General features: G+C 41.2%; 2 long non-coding RNA genes across 2 annotated transcripts; both read left to right on the plus strand.

Moving 5' to 3' along the window:
* Positions 1-1366: 1366 nt before the first annotated feature.
* Positions 1367-11640, plus strand: LOC135301369 (uncharacterized). The gene is made up of 3 exons (XR_010363127.1): positions 1367-1501; positions 7530-7639; positions 11260-11640. It is a non-coding gene; the product is annotated as an uncharacterized LOC135301369 (long non-coding RNA).
* On the plus strand, positions 3380-5516 carry LOC135301368 (uncharacterized). The gene is made up of 3 exons (XR_010363126.1): positions 3380-3573; positions 4112-4196; positions 5134-5516. It is a non-coding gene; the product is annotated as an uncharacterized LOC135301368 (long non-coding RNA).
* Positions 11641-18914: the final 7274 nt, after the last annotated feature.

The following is an 18914-nucleotide window of genomic DNA, read 5'->3' on the forward strand; positions in this document are numbered from 1 at the left end:
CAAGAAAAAAAATCAGGCACATTTAATTTTTCATACAGAAAATATCCCACATGACAGTTTTGGACCTATGTGCCAGTGTGACCAGACTACTAAAAAAATAGTTTCCACAGGATCCATCCAATCATCAAGGTTCATGCCCAGCAAAATTTGCTTTAAATATTCACTTTTAGGCCACCTGGGCTTTGCAGTTTGTTTTCCTTTTCCATTCTAATGTGAGTTTTTGCACATTGAAAAAAGCTATTTTTTTTCCTCTGGAACTTTGGACCAAGGATAGGGATATGGTAGAAAGATTAAGTAAATGTGTAAAAATGAGTATCTATTAAAAATCAGAAGGGAAACAAAAACAGAGTCTCGCTAGACCTGACCTTTCAGCCAGATTCCTCTGTACATCTTGGATTGTGGAAAGACTGATGATCTGTCTGACTGACCACTGAAACATATTCTTCTTCCTTACTGCTTTTTTACTTGAAGAACAGCTTATGAATTGCTGACAATGTTCCCTCCACTACAGAGATCACACATTCATAAAAGGCAGGCTCCTCTCTACCCAATCCCTCTCCTTCCTCACAGGATTCAATGTCCCTCTCCTAATTTGGACAGGTTTTCTATAAAATCATTTTGCAGTTTGGAGAATGCAGTTCTCTGATATCAAAGAGATCACATTAGGGTAATTAATCTTCTTCCTTTCCTCTTGAAACTCCAAGCCCACAAGTTGCACATTTAGAAAGGAAAAAAATGGACCAGACCGCCCAAAATTACCTATAGAGTTGACGAAATTAAAACATGAAGGAGTCATAGCTGTTGTTATATAAGTGGAGTATGAGATATTAATGAGTAATGGTGAATTAGTCCAAAATTTACCATAATTGTCACATTCTTAATAAAGATGACCCATGGCCAAAAACACAAACATTTTGGCAGCCAATTTGGTACCACACTAAGACAAGCATGTATTATGCAGGTCCGATAAGGTTTCATACGATTATGCTTTTAAATTGGCAAGTGTTCTGCACCTTAGTTGTAGTCAGAAGATCCAGGGTCTGAGATTACTATAATTTCATAGAGTAAAATCTTGGGCAAATTTGTATTTGATCTGATAGGGCCCACTACTGAAATACTTACGTGGTGAATTGACTCACTGACATCACTGGAGTTTTGCCTGAATAAGAACTTCAGACTAAGGTCTGGAGGGATTATCTGTGCTCTTCTCTACTTACTCATTGAGTAAATCCCATGTAGACTCTAATGAATGTAAAATGGCCTAAATGGAAATATGGGTCTTATATAAAGTTAAAAAGGATCTACTGGATTTATTTCAGATACCTTAATTTAGGTTACTTTTTCCCTCTTTTTCCCTCGGAAGAGGACTCTATAGAAGAACAGAAACAAACAGCCCTGTAATCAGAACGTTACAGAAAATCTCTCAAGAACTGTGATTTTTCAGCTTTTTTTATTGATGTGGAGAACTCAAGACAACTTCCAAGGGAAATGCAGACCTAAGGTAATGTCAAATTGAAAGATTTTTCTTCATTGTTTTTCATGAATCTTTTGAAAGTAGTCTACTCACCGACCCTGGATTTAAAATCAGTGCTGTAAGAGACTGACTTTTTCCAAAGAGGAAACAACTGCAGCTATTTGGGTTAGTCCCCATAAGCAGAGAAAAAAACATTTGGGGGGAAAGCATTTGGAACCAGTGCAATCACAAGCCAACTCTGGGGCCTTGGGTGCCACCCTCTTGCTCCATAATTCTACAGTAGGAATTGTCCTGCTGGACAAGAATCAGGATCCGGTCCTGACACCTATTCTTCCTTCCCAACTGATCTTAAACTGAAGAACATGGACAACAGAAGGAGAACACGCTGCTGGGGAAGAGAACTCTCCCGCTTTCCCCTTCAGGACTATCAATAACCTTGCAATTTTCTAGCAGCCAGGCAACAGTAAGATTTCTAATTTCCCAGGCATGATATTTTTTTTTTCAGACACAGTTTCCAGCTATCCTGAAGAAGATGATGAAAGTGTGAAGTCAAAGGAATACTTTATAGTCTGCACTGTGGCATGTGTCCATGCTAGATTGTATCTGGGGTGTTTGACTTCATGATGGAGTCTGGCCCCACTTATCCTGGAAAATAGTCCTTTAGTTCCCTAGGTCATGTTCCTAAAATTCTTCTGGGCTGGTAGACTCTAGTATTCATCCTAACAGATGTCAGCAGCACTGACATTGCCTGTCCCCTGAGAGCTGTATGTCATTCTACCTTGACATACTTTTCTTCACCTTAAAACAGACAGACAAACAAACAAACAAATAGCACCAAAAAGCCATGGAGATACCAGAAGCACTCAATGGCAACTCTAAATTAAATTAAATTAAATTAAATTCACTGCAGCATTAAATTCACTGTCTCTGTTTTCCAGTGCCACAGAACTTCTCATTCCACAGCAAGTCAATACTGAGGGGCTACTCAATGCTCCCAGTTGCCTTCACTGCACAGGACACCCTCTGATCCTTCTCACAGGATGTTTCTGTTGCATTCTTGGTTTGTGAAGGATCTGTGGATGAAATCAAGGGGAATATCTCAGTTACCCAGTCTGGAGACTGGACAGACAGAGGTAGAAAGGACATGGATAATGCTCAAACCTCCCCCTTCCAAAATTAACACTTTGATGAATTACATTGACATTCAACTAAAAAGAGGATTAGCGGGTGTTAGACCAGGCCTATAAAGCACTACGCTCTGCTGCTGGATACTTTTTTGTATCTCTCACCCGGCTTGGAACAATCCCTTTCCTCAGCTTTTCAAGCAAACCCATAAATGGGAGACTAACGTGAAGTGTTATCCCACTAAATGGCAAAGTAGGTTTTCATATTCTTCACTACTACTAGGGCTCTGAGAACTTAGCTAACCTTGCTATGTCCCAGCAAATACAGAGACTTTGTTTGTTGTGTCATGAAAATGAACAATACATTTTCAATGTTAAATAAACATTTATCCAAAGGTTCAGCATGACTGCTTAAAACTTAAGTAAATCAATCACTGTAGGTTAACCTTTGCTCATGACGCTGTTCTTTCTTTCCGAAAGCACTGCAACTACCAGATCTCACAGTTACATGTTTTTTCAACATGCCACTGTCAAGAGAAATACTTAGTGGAGAAATCTGGCATAGCAAATGCTTTTCCACCCAATGCTCTGTGGAGCTCAATAAGTTTATGGGTTGCTGTGCTGTATCTTAAGGACATTAAAGATACAGTTTCAGCTACAATCCATCTGGAAAAATACCATGAATGTGAAACCATTGAGAGTTTAGAAAATGTTAATGTTCCCTGGCACATGCATATCAGTGCAGTTCAATTACACAGTTACAAGCATGCTTTCTGTCTAAATTGGCCCTGTGGAACAGATCCTAACATGTCACACTAAAGTGTTTGCACTACAAAGGCTTATTGTGATGGAGTTTAGCCAAAGGAGATGAGAATAGGAAGACACAAGAAAATATTTCCAAGGAATTGAGGCTGTGGCAAACAGTGGCTGCTCTCTGCTCTGACAGAGCAAATATTTTTGTACCTGCAAATCTTGGTAAGATGGGTAAGCAGAAAAGTTATCCAGCTTAACTCAAGACAAAAATGGAAATCTGAGAAGAGCAAGGTGTTCTGCTCACTACAAGGCAGCATTTTTGGTTTCAGTTAATTCCCTCTGCTAGTCAGTACAGACGGCTGTTTCGCTCTGCCTGCACATCTGACAGAGGTGACAGCACTGCACAAATTCAAGGCAGGAAAAACATTGATTGGGAACAGAAGTGGAGTTCTTTCAGTGATGGAAGACTATTTTTAGAGTAGAGTAGATGATACAGCAGAGGTGGACAAGCTAGGATCCTTTTCACCACATATGGCTAAGACAGATAATGCTTGTTCCAGAGGGACTCTTAAAGAATCTTCTCACTTCCCTGGAAATTCCTTTTTTTCTCCTCCTGTAAAATGCTAGAGCACTTTTAGTTTGCATGAGAGCCAACTGTGACAGGAGCTGGTACTGTGGGGAGCATACCTCATATGTCCTGCCTACCTTTCGGAGGTAATTTTCTTTTGACTAAATATCTCAGTTTTTCATTGTTCTACAGAGATTTTCAGTGACAGACAGACGAAATCTCAGCAGTGTTTAAGCCATGTGCAGCCATGGGATCTGTGTCTCTGCTGAACTGGACTGTAAGCATATTCTGTGGGCTTAAAGTGTCCTCCTTCCTCGATCACTGAGGGTCCCTGAAGCCCCAGTGAGCTCTTGCTGCTCTCCCTATATGGCAGCTGTTGTCTTTCCTTACTCTGCCAGACCCAAGAGTCTCTTTCAGGGGTGCTGTTCTCCAACACTGGAGGTGGACCTTCCTTCTGCATACAGCAGGTATCTGGAGATCCTTTCTCCTGTGTGTGTCAGGGCTGCTGCAATGGTTTACTTCCTCCTTCAGGTTTGCCCTTGCAGGTTTCTAGGGATGATTCAGCCATTTCCATGCAATATGTAACTAGGCCTGACCAGGCTTAAATGTATGTCATGAAGATGGAGAGATACTTACGGAGTTTATAGGCTCATTAGTTGTCTTACTCCGTGTCACCAATTGCATGAGGCTCTTCTCTCCACCCCCTGTGTAGAGATCCTGTTTGCAGGGCCAGCCATCTGTGTGAAAATTGTATGGACTCATAAAGGAACAGACCACTTTGTCACAGCCTCTCTAAAACACTATCATCAGGCATAAAAAGTGTCATAATTTACTTCCAAATTATTTACAAACCTGGTAATTGGTGAGTTTCCATGCCAATGTGGAGCACAATCTGTGTCTCCTCACAGCTTTATCTGGAAGTTTATTTCCTTTGTGTCTCAAGGTCCTTTGATTTAGGCAACATTCCACTTTTTTTACTAAGTGAAAACACAGTAAAACCTTTCAAATCCCAAGAAATTCCAGCCTACTCCTGGAGAACATGCAAGAGGATACATGAAGTATATACAACCTGAAACTCAGGTGATACTAGGGATGTAAATAGGAGCCAGAAAACCCTGTGAAATTAGTTTCCTCAAGCTCAACGAAGAAAAAAGGCACACTACAGGAAGGTTCAGAGTGAGAACCTAACTTAGCTCCTTTGCATCTCTCCACAGAGAAAACTGTTTCTCTGCTAACTAGAGGAGGAGAAAACTAAATGAGACTCACCGAGACAAAGACAGCTGTTGTGAGTCCCATTTCTCCCTGACCTGCAGGCTCTCACATTCCCAAAATCCACAGTGTGGTGGTGGTCTGCCAGGACTTGTAGGCATCTGCTTATTGCCTAAGTGAGACTCCCATCATGCGAAACAGGACAGAGTTTTCTACCTGATGTTTTCTACCTGCTGTGTCTCACTGCCGTGCAGCCCCTCCACCCTCTGTGGGGGTGTCCACTGCAATCCTCAGAGCATCAACCTGACTGATCTCATCCAAATTGCATCTTCAATGGTAGAAATTTTGGTATGACAGACAGCTTCAGGCCATAAATAAATCTCCTGAAAAAACATGCAGGTGGGTAAGATGTGGATTTCCTTGCAGTTGCTGCTGGGTTGCTCTGGTTGTGGATGTTGGCATTCCCACAACAATTTCTGCCCACTCAAGGCCATTATGGAAATCCCTGAGTTCTGCCACAGGACTTTCCTTTTCTCCATCTCTAAAAGCAATATCCACCAAATCCATGCTACTGCAAAACCACTATGACTGTGGTAATCTTCTGGTTAAAGAGCTAAATTATTTCCTCCATTTTTTGAGGTAAACCACTAACCCAAGTCAATTGTGTGCAGTGTTACTGGTTTGAGCCTCACCCTAGAAAAGCTTTATCCAGCAATCAGAGAGGTGTTAATATGCATTGTGCCTTCCACTAGTAATGGCAAAATGGGCTGTGGTTGGTGACATGGGAGCCCTGCTCACTCTGTGGGCACGCAGCTGCCTGCAGCCTGGGGCACAGACACACCCCCTTCAGTGTGTGCCCTGCATGGACAAATCCAGCAATTCCTTTGAAAATTGCCACTGCAAGAAAGGGATTGACCTTGAAGGTACTACTTTGCTTCAGTCAGAGAAGGATATTTTAGACTCATCCCTTTCAAAGGAAAACTGCAAATAAATGATTGTTTTCTCCAGCCATGCAGCAAAGTCCTCTTTGAAGCAATTTGCCCTTAAGGCAGAGCATATAAAAGATACACCCCAGTTACAACCAGCTGCAGCTTGCTGGGGAAAAACCACTTCAGCAGCACTGGATCCCTGCTGCAGAGTGACTCACTAACAATGTTTATCTTCATTATGATGCAGGTTTGGTTCATTCATTGCCTAACTATTATAGCACTAATTAGAGACCCTTAACCAGCTAGGACAGGAGATGTTCACAACACTTTGGTGGGCTGGGGGGGAGTGACAAACAGGTCAGAGACTAGATGTGGCCTAGCTTTTGAATGGCGGGAGTGTTGGGAGAATCAGGAACAAAAACTTGTCCAGGGGTCTCTTCCCCAGCTGCTACAAAAAGAAACATGTTTGTCTTGCTGTGGGCTGCAGAGGCAATGCTTTGCCACAGTTGGCTTATTCTGCACTTATTGCTAATATGGGCAGGGAAACAGAGGTGGACAAAAGACTGCATCCTTTTAGAGCCAAATAATTCTCATAAAAAAAGCAACAATCAGAACTAACATCAATACCCTCTATGGACAGAATGACAATGCTCTATGCTGGATGAGTAGAGCTCTGCAAAAGAACAAGTTACCTGGAGGAAAATCTACTCTTTGATAAAATAACACTTTATTAGTCTTTTGTAAATATGTGTGGTCTCAGCCCTCAGTAGACATGAGGTCTCCTAGCATTCTTCTAGGCAAAAACAGCTAAGTGTTCCCCACATTGTATGTTCTCTTCTTTTTGCCTACTCCAAAATGAGTATGGAACTAATAATTGTAAAAAAAAAGGCTAAAAAACCCACCATGGGTGTCCATAGCATGAAAGCTACTAGGTGGACTAGTCTAAACTATTCACATGGAAACACCCATGAAAGAAGGCAGCAGCTTAGAAGCAGAGTGCCTGAAAGTGTGAACTTGAGGAAGCTGAAAAAGCAGGCATCAGAATGTCAGTCCTTCATGTTTGCAATTAGCAACAAAATATAAGGGGGAGGAGGAGGACTCTCTGCTCAGAGTGAAGCTGCTGTTACACAAGAGGCGCAGCAGTGACAAGAACCCCAAGTCCAAGGCACACACACCTCCCTGTGAGTGTGAAGTAGATGTACAGCCATGTGGCCTGTGTGCATGCCCCATGGCACGGAGCTGTGGCACTTACAAGTGAGTGATTGCACACAGCAAGCTGGATGTGGGCCTTGTCATGGTCACAATTTGATGAGAGTTGTCTCAGATGCCAGTGTGTCTCCTGTGTCTCTCTTTCAGCCAAAGCTTTTCATATTGATACTCCTCTCCAAAGCACTCGGATATGAAAATCATTTTAGTGATTAATTAGTGTTAGTTAATGTTTAACCCATTGGTTTTGCTTTTTCTTTTTTTAGTGTACCACTCTGCTTCACATGTTTTGCAGTGGAACCAGCTGTGCCCTCCTTTCACTAAGCCCTTGGCTCTTGGCATTCACTGGAAACATTTTCCAGCTGTAAGATGAAAGGTAAAAGGTTTAAAATGATATAGTGGACAGTAGACCTCTGAAACAGTTTATTCACAGTGAATCTGACATCATCCCTGCTGAATACCACAGCTTATAATAAAACCTTAGAGTGTAACAACCTGACAACTTATTTTGGAAAATATAAAAATGGGACACCTGGGAATCTGAAATATTTTAGCTGTGTTGCCTGGCAATGGGCAATGTCCACTTTTGTTCATAGGGTCCTAGAACATTCCAGGTCAACAAGCCCAGCTACATGCTGCCTAGGACCCAGCAAAGGGAGCACTGGGCAGCAGCCATTGCCCAGTCCTCTAGGTAACGTTTCTGTCATGATTATTTACTAAGCAGTGTGGCAGTTGTATAGCACCATCCTGCTTAGGGGTCCGTGCCCTTTCATCCATGTATTGTCTTTCCAGAAGTACTTCTGTCTTGGAATTGTAAACTCACTAGACCTACATCAAGGAAACACTCCTTCTTCCCCTTCATCTCCTTCCCTCCTTGCCTCATTTGGTGGTTTTCTGTGTCTCTGATTCCTCTTGCTTCAGCTCCTCAGATCAAGAACAGTAATATTTTCATTACAGCTAAATACTCCCCACCTACTCATTGCCACAACATGCCTTTTAAGTAGCTGGAGCAAAAACCCATTCCAACCGCTAAAATATTACTGTAGGCTCAAATGAGCCTTGGAACAGTACAATGCTCTATGAAATTGTATAGGACAGAGTAGATTCAGAGCTGCAGTAATTCAGTCTGCAGCTGAATTAATTAGACTTCAGCATAAAAGGTTGGAGGTGGGCCCTTTGGAAACCACAAGCCTGGGTTCCGCAGCTCACTGTGGCTACACACTTGTCTGCTGGGCTCATGACATCATCTCCCAGTAGTCCAGGGTGCTTCAGATCCCAAGGTATTTAAAACCCAAACTCAAATTTTCCTGAAGTTCAAGGTATCTAAATTCAATTACCAAATAGAGAAAAAACTCAGAGGTGCTATATCTGTTGCTTGGTCCCAAGCCCAGCATGTGGTTCAAAGATATATCTGTGTAAATTTGCTTTTGGTGTGAAAACCTCAGCTCCAGCAATCCTTCACTCTGGGAGGCATGTTAGTCCTTCTCTCTGCTGCTCAAGTCTGGTTCAGGCCATCTTCAGTCTTAGCAGGGTGTAAAATATCAGCTGGAAGAGCTATGGAAAGAACAAGAGGAGGTGCAACACCTGGTTTGTTCAACAGAGTTTCTCAGAAATAAGCCTTTGACAGCATAATCTGACCATTCAGGTCTATAATCTAAGTTGACAACATGGATTACTGTTACAAAAGAGAAAACTGAAACCAGATTGTGGAGCTTAATCTGGTCAGAGGAGATCCCATTTCCAGAGTGACAGTAGACAGCTCCCCACCTCCCCCCTGCAGCACCTCTCACTTACAGGTCACCAGCTGGGATTTGGGCAAGAGGGGCTTGCTCAGCATTGTGAGGCTTCCCAAAGCTCGAAAGAGCAGTGACCTGGAGGTCAGCCCCCAACTTGCAGACTCAGAAGAGGATGTGGGGCAGGAAGGCCTCAAGCTCATGCTGCCTTCTGCCACAGGGCACAAATCTGTGTGAAGTTCAGGAGGATCCCCATAATTCCAGCCAGCCAACATGCCCTCCTGAAAGGAGCCAGCCATGACAGGTGGTAAACAGTGGTTTCCAAGGACTTTTTGTAGCTGCTACTAACTGATTATTCTATTGTAAAAATTCTCCCCTTGGTTCAGAGCAAAGAACTGAGACAAAGCAGAGGAACAATGCTCAAGTCTGGGAAGGAAGGATGGGGGAGGTAACCTAAATCCCCACAGTTCTCGGTAGAGCTGCTCTCAGGTGTTCTTCTCTGCAGTGCTGCTGCTGAGGAGAACCCTTATTTTGTGAGCTGCTGGGCAGGCAGCCCTAGTGTCCAAGCTCCTCTGGGCTCGCCTGCACCTTCTGTCTCTTTCTCAGCTCATTGTTCATGCTATAGCTTTTCTGAGGTTCATGGGAGACTCAGGCCAAGCAAGATCAGATGGACTTTATTGTGAGGAAGTTTGTGACTGTCCGTCTGATTAACAATTGAGAGACTTGTGAGTTACTGATGTGAAAAATGTTTTCCCAGGAATGCTTGTGTTGGTCCTGTTAATCACACATGTAAGGTGATATGTTCAACTTAATTGGCTCTCCACTGTTTCTCCCAATAGAGAAAAGTGAGTATTTTGACACTGGACTATCACACTTTGCTTGTTTGTATTATAAAACCACAAAAAAAGGTTTGTGTTCCCTCACACTTAAAAGGAAAGAAATCACAACTGTGCCTCAGTTTCTCTTCAGAGTGGAATAAGAAACGAGTACAAAGAGATATGGTGGCTTGTTAAAAGCTTCCCAAGTGGTCAACAGAAGATGGCAAACGAAGTCTAGATTTCTTCACTCTCAATCAAGTACCTTTTCATGGGATCTTATTATCTTCACTGACTATATTACTTTTTAAAAGTAACATTCATATTTAAAGGATATGTGAATTGGTTCTTGGTTATTTAAACTAAAATAAACCCCCAAAATCTAAACCATAAAGGAGGCTAGATATGATAGTGAAATGACAATTAAGTCAAAAGTAAATGCATGGTTCAAACCATCATATTAGGATGCAAAATGTAAGTGATTTGTTCAGAAAGAAAAAGGAGAGTTGACTAGAATATTCTAAATTATCAGTTGAAAACAAGAAGTATGAATTCCTTTACATTATTTTCTCCTGAGACTGCAAAGAGGAATATTGATATAATTACATCAGTACAAATGAGCCCCAACAAAAGTGGATTGCTTCTTCATGCAGGTTGTTATTAAGCCATTCTGAAAAACTGAGTGGTAAATTGCATCAGTCATTGAATCAAACGTTACATCTGAGCTTAAAGAAATGCATAATGTCATGAAACTCTAATAACTTTAGTTGCACAGATGACTAATAGAGCCAGTCAAATGTGATAGTGCAGGACACAGGAGGATATAAATAGATAACTCTCAGCACTGGGAAGGTGTGGCAACCCTTTATAACCCTGTCTGACAGGGTGAAGGGAATAGATCTTCCTAATTAATGAGAAATTGCACTAATCTTAACCTAAATTACATCAACATTGACAGAGGAAATGTGGGTGAATTTTTGAGTAAGAGACATAAATGCTCTTTGCATTGCCCCAGTCAGTGGGAAATGCTTGACCAATGCTCTACTGGTGGTGTACTGGACTGGACATGTAAACACAGGTAGGACATGCTCAGAGAGCTTCTTGCTTTCTTACTGACATGCAAGTGATGTTTTTATTTGATATTATGTACCCCTGATCCAGGTAGATTTGGGCCAATGAAGCAATATTACCATTATGAACTAATATTAATATTACTGAGCTTGAGGTCTGAGTTCAAGATAAATAAAAATATATTTGTTTCCCCTCCTGTATTAAGGCATTAGTAAGGACCAACTCACAAGCAAACAACAAGAACAAATCAAACCTACTCTAAAAGGATTTTGTTATTCTAATAAAATTAATACGCATATGAAGAATTTTGCAAACAGCTTTGCATAGCACTTATTATATGGTAAACCCTACATAGGTCTTTGTTATCTGGGTTATAGGATGGTGTTAGCTCCTTCAAAACAAGAAAGGAAGGAAAAACAAGATCTCAAAAGAGTGACAGACAGCCTGCAGCTTTAAATATCAACTCTGGAGAGCAGCTACTTCAGCAGAACAGATGCCTTTCTCCTGTGAAATTTCTCTGCACAGGAGATGCTTGGGTTCATGTATGCTTAACTGTTCCATCCTTCAGCACTTCCTTTCCCCAGAGTGAGGGAAAGTTGAGGAGGGCTCCACTTCCAGCAAGGATGCAAATGCTGTTTTGAATTACAAAGAGAAAAGTGAAGGACTCTCCCTGGGCAGTTTGACATGTGTTATAAATGCCTTTATTGTAGGTAAGTGTCTTGTGTCTTCCTCCAGTGAATAAGTAAATGAGAAGGTTCAAAATGCTTTAGCAGCTCAAAGAACTCAGTTTAACTCGCAAACTTTGTGCAATCTTTCATTCCACCCCCACTAAAAAAAAAAAACCCCACAAAACAACAGTAGGCAACAAGCTCCCAAATGTTTCAGTTGTAGTTACACTTCAGTGTAGGAGAGCTCTGGCCACCAGTGGCTTACTTTTTTTTGCAGGTGCAAAGAAAGCATGGAGGTCTTAGGACAAACCACAACAAACACAAGCTGAAAGATGCTGGGGAAGCAGGATGAATTAAACACAGAAGGATTTTTCAGTGCCAGCATTTACAAGATGTTTCTTCCTGATTTAGTCCCATTGCTGCACGCAGATATAAAGTTTGCTGTAGGGCTTGACCGACCCCAAACAGCTTTTTTCTTTACTCTTTTACTAAGCCAGACTTAGAAAGGTTAGAAAAACACCTTTGACATAGTCTACTGCAAGAAGGAAGATATTATCATGATTATTGTCCTTGCATTGTTGAAGTATAAGGGGGGGAAGATTGTGCCTCACAGTGTAATGTGTGATGGCTAAGAAATAATAATGAATGCCCAAAAAAAAGATGGAGAAAAAATTACAGGACCAAACAATCTTTCAAAACTGGTAGTTAAACATCAAGTAATATAGAATCAAAGGGAATTTGAACTGCCCTGCCCAACAACCAGGAATATAAGCCTGACCAGTAATACAAAAATAGCATCTCCTTACAAAATGAAAAATCTGTGCTAAGCCACAAAGCTCCAAAGCGTAATTTGGTTTTTCTGTTAAAGTATCATCCCAGTCTGCCAGACACATTCCTGCTTCTGTCTTTTCAAATAGGAAAAGAGAGGGACAAAACTGCCCAAACCTAATGAAAGAGACTGATTAAAAAAATAGAGAACCTATAGCAATTACAGATATAGCTGTGGAAAGGGTTCTTAGAAGGGAGATTTGTAGGACTTTGGCTCTGGGCTGCTCTTCATAGGAATCTACTCTTCTTGCTCTTCATACATCAGCACCAGCCTTATATATCAGACAAATAGAAACATGATGGCTATAAAACACACTGGTTTGTCTGAAGAGACCTTGGTATAACGAAATTTTGCATTAAAAATATGTTCTGACAGCTGTAAATTTTTTTGTGTTACCTATTTTTATAAAATCTGTAACAGGTTCTTAAAAATACACAGAAAGTCAACAAAAATATTTTGACTGTATGACTTAGCATTTGGAAAGGCAACAGAGATCTTGGGCCCAGCACTGAGCCACTGGCAACTTAGTGTCTGTCTTTCCCCCACCTATTTTCACCCCCTTGCACTCTCTCTGCATACAATTCATTAACACATGGCTTCTAAATCCACTGGAACAGGACTGCTGATGCTGTGTTTGCTCACAGACCTCAAACTCTTTAGGCATCTCTACTGCAATTCTAGTTCTCTAAAGGTCTCTGTTAAAAGTTTTTTAAAAATATATTAGATCTACCACTTTATTCCTCTTGGCTCTTTGAATGTGCAGTGTAAGCGTCTGAGCTTTGAGGTTGATGGAACTGTGGCAATAAGAAAAGCAAAAAATAAAATTAATGACTGGTCAACGGTCTACCTAAAGGAATATATTTATTCCTCATGATCTTCATGCAAAACTGTAATATTACTTTTTTTTTTTTTCATTATAAGATCAGTTGATATATCAAACATACCAAAATTAGACCTCACAGACAGGGGTACTTCAGCTCCTTACTTGATGTGACCTGTGAATACATTCTTTTCTGAGTCCTAAGGTTACTGTAGTTCTTCTAACAACAATCTTCCTTGAGGCTTTTTCCAAGTGCATTTGTGTGTGGAACAGAAAAGGAGACAGCAAAAGGAAAAGTTAATTATACACCAAGAGAAGGGAGAGAGGGAGAAGATAATAATCCATTAATACAGCTTATGAAATTTCCAGATGTGTGTTAATGAAAAAAACACAGAAGGGATGAAATTAAGAGGAAAACTAAAATAAAAATACTAAAGAAACAAATTCACATTTGTCTAAATTTTGCTGCAGCTCAGAAACCCTTTGTGTGGACCTGGACTGATTTATGATTTCACATCAAAACCACTCCAGCCAGGGGATTTTGCATGGTTAGGTTGTGAGACCAGATGATTCTCACTACTTCCAGGGCTTATTCAATTCCCAGAACACAAAAGAAAAGCCAGAGGGTGCAAGCCTGCATGAGCTGACATAAAAGAGAAAACAGCAAATCTCTGAAAAGAACAAGGGCCAAGTTTTATATAGCTCCAGTTGTGAACTTGCAATTTCCACATACTCTTTCCACACTAGTGATTCCTTTGAAATTGCACTGTCTTCCCCTTCCATCCCAGAGAGCCTGAAGTTACATGTGTCTTGACTCTTCTCTAACTACATAACTTGGCCCTCTATCCTCATCAGCAGTGCTCCATTAAAGTTCCCAGATTTGGGGTGGAGGAAGAACTCAAGCTCTGGCGCATGCCACAAGTCATGTAAGGCAGAAGTGATCCTGCAGCTGCACGGCTCCCTCCACACTCTGCAGGGCTGTCCTGGCTTGCGCCAGGCTATTTTTAAATCACAGTATGCCATTTCCTCATGCTTTTCATTCTTCTATCTCTCTATTGCTTAGAAATGTTATTCCCATTTGTTTAAATGTCTGGAATGCCAAGCAGCCATGATTTCCTTTCTCATCTCTGTTGACTGCAGACTGCTGTTTCTCAATCGTGTTTCCCCTTTTCAACACACGGAATTTACACTTCCCATAAGAAATATGCAGTACCCTCTGACACCGATTCCTCTGCTTCTCAGTTAATTGAAACTCTGTCCAGGCAATGTCAAACTGTCCTGAGAATCCCACAGATGCTCCTTCCCAACGTTACTTGGCATGTATTTCCCTTATTGTAATTGTTCATTACAGCTTCAAATCTACACAGAGGGGACAGCAGTTACTAAGCTGGAGGTACTACATCCTTGCATTTGTCATTTCAGGATGTTTCAGGAGTCTTTCTGTCCTTTGTGGAAGAGATAAGAGGTTTTACTCAAAAAAGTAGTTCATTTGGGTATCAACTTGACTGACAGTGAAAATAAGAAACCCACAAGTACCCCTCTGCAACTAAAGGTCTTTAAATAATTCTGAAATATGGTCTCTTCTGTACAATTATTTCTCCTTGAGATCTGTATTTGTGTAGCTCATCTTGCAGTGATCTCTGGGAAAAAATTAACTAGCACTCTGCCTAGAGGTTTGCAGACTGACACAGAAGTTACCACTCAGTGGGATGTAAATGTCCAGCAAAAAGAAGGATGTATCCTCTAGTTGTTGCAAACAGCAAGGATCAGAGGCCTTAACCTCTTGCTACTGCTGCCATTGCCCCTGCTGGTTTACTAACCCGTGAGGAAGCTGTCTCCTAGGTGATTACCCCTACTCAGAAATCACCATCATTTGCAATTCTCTCTCTCCGACTGAAATGGTTCTTGTCTGAATTTGGCCATATAAGTACCTGTGTTTGCAACAAGAGATTTTCACTTCAGCTTCTAGAAACGTGGTCAATTCTCCTTTTGCTTCTAGCAGCTGTTGGGCAGCCTGCACTGCCCAGTCCTCAGGTGATGCAGAGCAGCATAACTCTTTCCCAGTAAATGGGGTTGAGCCACACCATGCCATGGAGATTGTCACACCACAGGACAGTGCTTGCTCTGTGAAGTAGTTGGTACTCACCTGCCTAAGGCTCACTGATGTTTTTCTGCAATTATTTACTGGCTGTTACATGATGGTACATACCACACCTGAGTTGCTCTTGCATGCTGACTGAAAATGCATCCTGTTGTGATTTGGGTTTGTGTCATCTGCTGATATTTTAGATTAACAAATGTGCTCTCAGGAAGACAAGTCTGAGGCCAGAATTTTTTCCCCCCTTAAAAAAAAAAACCTAAACAACAACAACATCAAAATTAAAACCCTTGAAAAGAAAATCAGAACCAATTACAGGCTATGGCTCTGGGTGATCAGTTCACCCATTCCTACTCTTTGGAAGATTTCTCATTACACAAAGCCTGTGCCACTGCAAGAGAGCACATGATGCAGAGAATGCTGGCCTGGTAATGACAAATCACTTCCCATTCCTGGGTGAATCAGGAATGGTTCACATTAAGTAGCAATCAAAAGTTACAAAAGTTTTAACATATTTAAATAAACTAGAGGTCTGTTGAAAAGGCGAGAAAGGAAAGAACACTGTGCGCTTCCTTTTTGATATCAAACTGCCGAGTGTCTCATGAGTTGGTCCTATTAGTAAAATTTTCCAAGTCAATTAGACTTAAAATGCCATCTTAATCTCTGTTTGCTATGGGGCTTCTCCCAGACTGCAAAGGGAGGCAAAAAAGTAACACATGATGAGACAAAACTGCCAAATTCTCACCTCCTTGACAGCCACTTAGATGTGAAACAAGCTGGCACCTATCTGAAGTCAGACCAGTCTATAGGACTGTTGGAAAAAATCGACAATTTCAATACCTCAGACTGTTTTCAGGCACACTTTCTGTTGGCTCCTGTGCAGCTGTCAAATCTGCAGGGTTCCTGGCTTGAATCTGACGAAGGACTGGGAAATTACTTCAGATGGTGCAATGTTGTCAGGAGGTTTAGATCTTTAAAGATAAACCTGAAATTAGCCTTATTTCATTGCATGCTTTCCTGGCTTGTGCTGCATCTTTGAAACAAGTTTGTGCAATGCAGGCTCATTTGTCTTTTTGTGGGGTTTGGGCTTGAAGAAAAAAAAAAGCAAATAGTTTGTGGAAGCTGGCAGGGTAAGAGACAGCAGGAATCTTATCCATAATTTCATCTTTTTCTGCGTGTGTACAGTACAATACAGGTTCACCCTAACCCTCCAGTCGCATTTGAGAATGGAGAAGAAAGGATGTCTTATGCTGGTTAATTAATTCAATTTGATCTCTGAATTAGAAAGATGTGCTAACTTCCACATCTCAGCATTTCAGAGTCTGGCCAATCCTGAGAGAAATATTTGAGCAGATTTCAGGCTGTGACACTGCATTTGTGGCCGCAGTGCTGGGATGGTCTCTGCTGATGCTGTAACCAATGAAGTGCCCTCTGTCAATGGCTTTTGGACCTAGAGGGTCTAAAATAATGAGGAGTCATTCTGCAGTGTTTTCTCCCATTTTAGATTTTAAAAAATTATAAAATTATGTAAAATCCTATGCATTTAAGACTGGTTATTTTCAAAGCAGTTGCCATTGTCAATAAAAGAACGTGAGAAGAGTAGAAATGACATGACATTTCTTTGATAAGGTATTCTCAAAGCAATATTCCTTATCTCTGGTAGAAGGCTGAATGATGAATAATCCCAGCAGCACACTCTTGTACACTAATCTCTGTTTTCAGGATGTTAAGAAACCTCTGCCAGCTAATCACTTTCTCATCTGGAATGATCTTTAGAACAACTTTGAAGTATTTATTACTCCAGTTATTCCATGTAAATTTGCTGTAGATTCTCTTTCTGAGCTTGTAGAAAACACTACTTTTAAAAGACATTGTGTATAATAAAATATGTAGAGTAAAAGACATCTGGAATTTCAAGGCCACCTTAATTCCTTTACCACTAACATGTTTAGGTTAAAGACTGCATGTTTGCAAAGCTCAGTGCTTTTTCCCAGTGTTCTCGTAGCTTATTAATGTCTTGCTTGTTAAGAGTGACCAGCACCAGTACTTAGGAAAAAAAAAAAAAAAAAGGAAAAAAACCCAGATAGCTGAGTCCCCCATCAAAAATTGCACTCTGTCATTCTCAACTTCCTTCCCATTTTCTAAATAAGCAAATATGCCCTTGCAGTAATAACTCCTCCTTGAATGTGGTACCAGCGCTACTATCAAACAGGTCAAGCCCAACTGATGACTTTAAGCAGTTGCAAAAAACTGTTTTGAACTGTTCTTTTCCCTTTCTCAGCTACAAGAAAGAATGTAACTGTTTCCCAGCAGAATATAATAGGTTTGGGTACTCCAAGTCAGAAACCTCACAGATATTGTCCACATCTAGGAAGCACTGAGCTCCCTGGGTAACAGGCTCCTGCGGGATTCCCAGATTGGGCATAGAGCAAAATGAAAACTTTAGCAAGGGCACTATCTCCCAGGCAGCAAGAGCTGACATCCTGGTGGGCTGATTGTACCTTGCAAGAACAGCACATATGACCTAGGATCACTTTTCTTCAGTATCCTCATTCAACCCTGCGTGTCTTTTGTGAGCTCTCACAATTCATTGGACTATCCGAGGGGCCTCTTTGTTACTTCCATTCATCTCTCTTTTGTCTTGTCTGACAAATGCTTCTGCTGTGCTTCACCAGCACAACACTGATTTCAGTGTAAACCCTGTCTCTGAAGTCCAGGATGGTTTACTGCCCTCTTCTCCGTTCCCCTACTCTCTCACTCCACGCTGTCAGCTTGCTCAATCACTGAACTTTCACCCGTGTTTTTGCCAAGTTAATGGTTTCCCTATAGACTGAATAGATGGGCATTTCTTCCTTGCCGAGTTCCTTTTCCTTCTTGAGTTTCAGAAATGCACATAACTTTAAGCTACTCTCCAATTACAGCTAAATTATTCCCACAGGCAATTAAGGTGAAACACTACTTTGGAACACTTTGCTAATGTTTCAAATTAGCAGCAGCATTTGATACAGTTGTCAGTATTTTTCCATTAACAGCGCTAACCTCCCCACCCTCCCTGTAAACCTATTAAATTGATCTGATTCCCATGGAGTTGATGGGTAGAATCCACGATGCCGTTTCTCCCAGTGAAGCTGAACTAAAGCATTTGCAAGTATAGGCTGATTCTCAGATCACCCTGCTTCATTTATTGATCTCTTTAATTCAGTGCATTACAACCTAAAGACCTCTCCCTCTCCATTTTAATCGCCTTTAATCAGTGTAGATCATGTTTCAGCAGGGCATTAATGGATTCTTGAGGATAGCTATAGAGTGCTTTACCCTTATGGCTTGGTGGCTGTGTAATCAGTCCATGGCTTAAAATCCATCTGATTTTCTGGAATTCTTCTGAAGAGAACTGAAAGTAGGCCAAGAGTGACAGAATTACACTGCAGCAGGTAAGTCTGCTCACACACATGGTTTTTGCTACTGGTTACTCATTCCTCTCTCCATATGCCTACCAGTGACAATGCATGATATGAAGAGAGAGAACAGCTTTTCAGAAAGGCCTGGTTATCCATGTGGGCACAGCTTATTTCCAAGGCTTATTTCCAAGTTACACTCTTCAGTGCAGCATTCCCTTT

Source organism: Passer domesticus, chromosome 5 (genome assembly GCF_036417665.1).
Source record: "Passer domesticus isolate bPasDom1 chromosome 5, bPasDom1.hap1, whole genome shotgun sequence".
NCBI classification, from domain to species: domain Eukaryota; kingdom Metazoa; phylum Chordata; class Aves; order Passeriformes; family Passeridae; genus Passer; species Passer domesticus.